Below are 2,101 nucleotides of genomic sequence, written 5' to 3'. Positions count from 1 at the left end.
GCTGGAATGTGCCGTGAGCGGGAATCCGCCGCCCGTGGTGGAATGGCTGAAGGACGGGGAGGTGCTGATTCCCAGCGATTCCTTCCAGCTCGTGGTAATTCCCGGCGTTTTTTTTCCGGCCTGGAAAACGTTGGGAATGGTGGGAAGGGTTGGAAAAGGTGGGGGGGGATGGGTGGGAAGAGGGAGGAAGGGGAAAGAGCGGGAAAAATGGAGGGAGGGGTGGGTTTGAGGTGGGGAAAAATCGAGGGGAAAGTCTTGGGAATGTTGGATTTGAGGTTGGAAAAATGGGGAAAAAATTCTGGGAATGTTGGAGTTGAGGAGGAAAAATTGGGAAAGAATCCTTGGGGAAAACCTTGGGAATGTTGGATTTGAGGTTGGAAAAATGGGGAAAAAATTCTGGGAATGTTGGAGTTGAGGAGGAAAAATTGGGAAAGAATCCTTGGGGAAAACCTTGGGAATGTTGGATTTGAGGCGGGAAAAATCGGGAAAAAATTGGGAAAAATTCCGGGAATGTTGGATTTGAGCTCAGGAAAAAAATTGGGAAAAAACCTTTGGAGTCTCCCATTTTTCTCCCCATTTTTCCCCATTTTCCTCCATTTTTCTCCCATTTTTCCTCCATTTTTCGCCCCTTTTCGCCCATTTTTTTCTCCCATTTCCCCCCCAAATTTCTCCCATTTTTCTCCCCATTTTTCCCCATTTTCCTCCATTTTTCTCCCATTTTTCCTCCATTTTTCGCCCCTTTTCGCCCATTTTTTTCTCCCATTTCCCCCCCAAATTTCTCCCATTTTTCTCCCCATTTTTCCCCATTTTCCTCCATTTTTCTCCCATTTTTCCTCCATTTTTCGCCCCTTTTCGCCCATTTTTTTCTCCCATTTCCCCCCCAAATTTCTCCCATTTTTCTCCCCATTTTTCCCCATTTTCCTCCATTTTTCTCCCATTTTTCCTCCATTTTTCGCCCCTTTTCGCCCATTTTTTTCTCCCATTTCCCCCCCAAATTTCTCCCATTTTTCTCCCCATTTTTCCCCATTTTCCTCCATTTTTCTCCCATTTTCCCTCCATTTTTCCCCCATTTTTATCCCCATTTTTCTCCATTTTTTCTCCATTTTTCTCCCATTTTCCCTCCTTTTTTTCCCAATTTTTCCTCCCATTTTTCCTCCATTTTTCTCCCATTTTTTTCTCCCATTTTCCCCCCAATTTTCCCCATTTTCTTCCATTTTTTCCCCATATTTTCCCCCCATTTTTCCCCATTTTTTCTCCATTTTTCTCCCCTTTCCCCTCCATTATTCTCCCCTTTTCCCCCATTTTCCCTCTCATTTTCCTCCATTTTCCTCCCATTTTCCCCCCAATTTTCCCCATTTTCCTCCATTTTTTTCTCATTTCCCTCAATTTTCCCAATTTTTCCTCCCATTTCCCCCCATTTTTCTCCCATTTTTTCCCCATTTTTCCTCCATTTTTTCTCCATTTTTCTCCCATTTTCCCTCCTTTTTTTCCTCATTTTTCCTCCATTTTTCCTCCATTATCCTCCCCTTTTCTCTCATTTTCCTCCCATTTTTCCTCCCTTTTTTCCCGTTTTTTCTCCCTTTTCCTCCAATTTTTCCTCCACTTTTTTCCCCCCATTTCCCCCAAATTTCCCCCATTTTTTACCCCATTTCCCCCAATTTTCTCCCATATTTCCTCCATTTTCCCCTCCCATTTTCCCTCCCATTTTCCTCATTTTTCCTCCATTTTTCTCCCCTTTTCTCCCATTTTTCTCCAATTTTCCTCCATTTTTCCTCCCATTTCCCCTCCCACTTTTTCCCATTTTTCCTCCTTTTTTCCTCCCATTTTCCCTCCATTTTTTCTCCCCTTTTCTCCCATTTTTTCTCCCATTTTCCCTCAATTTTTTCTCACTTTTCCTCCCATTTTCCTCCATTTTTCCCCCCATTTTCCCGCCATTTTTCCTCATTTTTCCTCCCATTTTCCTCCATTTTCCGCCCATTTCCCCTCATTTCTCCCCATTTTTCCCCCATTTTCCCCCCAAATTTTTACCATTTTTCTCCCATTTTTTCTCCATTTTTATCCCCATTTTCCTCCATTTTCCTCCCATTTTCCCTCCCTTTTT

The 2,101-nt window shown here is 43.2% G+C and overlaps 1 long non-coding RNA gene across 1 annotated transcript; it reads left to right on the top strand.

Moving 5' to 3' along the window:
* The first annotated feature begins 224 nt into the window (after window positions 1-224).
* Window positions 225-496, top strand: LOC108446519. The gene is made up of 2 exons (XR_001861728.1): window positions 225-275; window positions 314-496. It is a non-coding gene; the product is annotated as an uncharacterized LOC108446519 (long non-coding RNA).
* Window positions 497-2,101: the final 1,605 nt, after the last annotated feature.

Source organism: Corvus brachyrhynchos, unplaced genomic scaffold (assembly GCF_000691975.1).
Source record: "Corvus brachyrhynchos isolate BGI_N302 unplaced genomic scaffold, ASM69197v1 scaffold2015, whole genome shotgun sequence".
In the NCBI taxonomy this organism is placed as follows: Eukaryota; Metazoa; Chordata; class Aves; order Passeriformes; family Corvidae; genus Corvus; species Corvus brachyrhynchos.
Note: the sequence above shows the minus strand (reverse complement) of the source record. Positions and strands in the feature narration are given on the sequence as shown.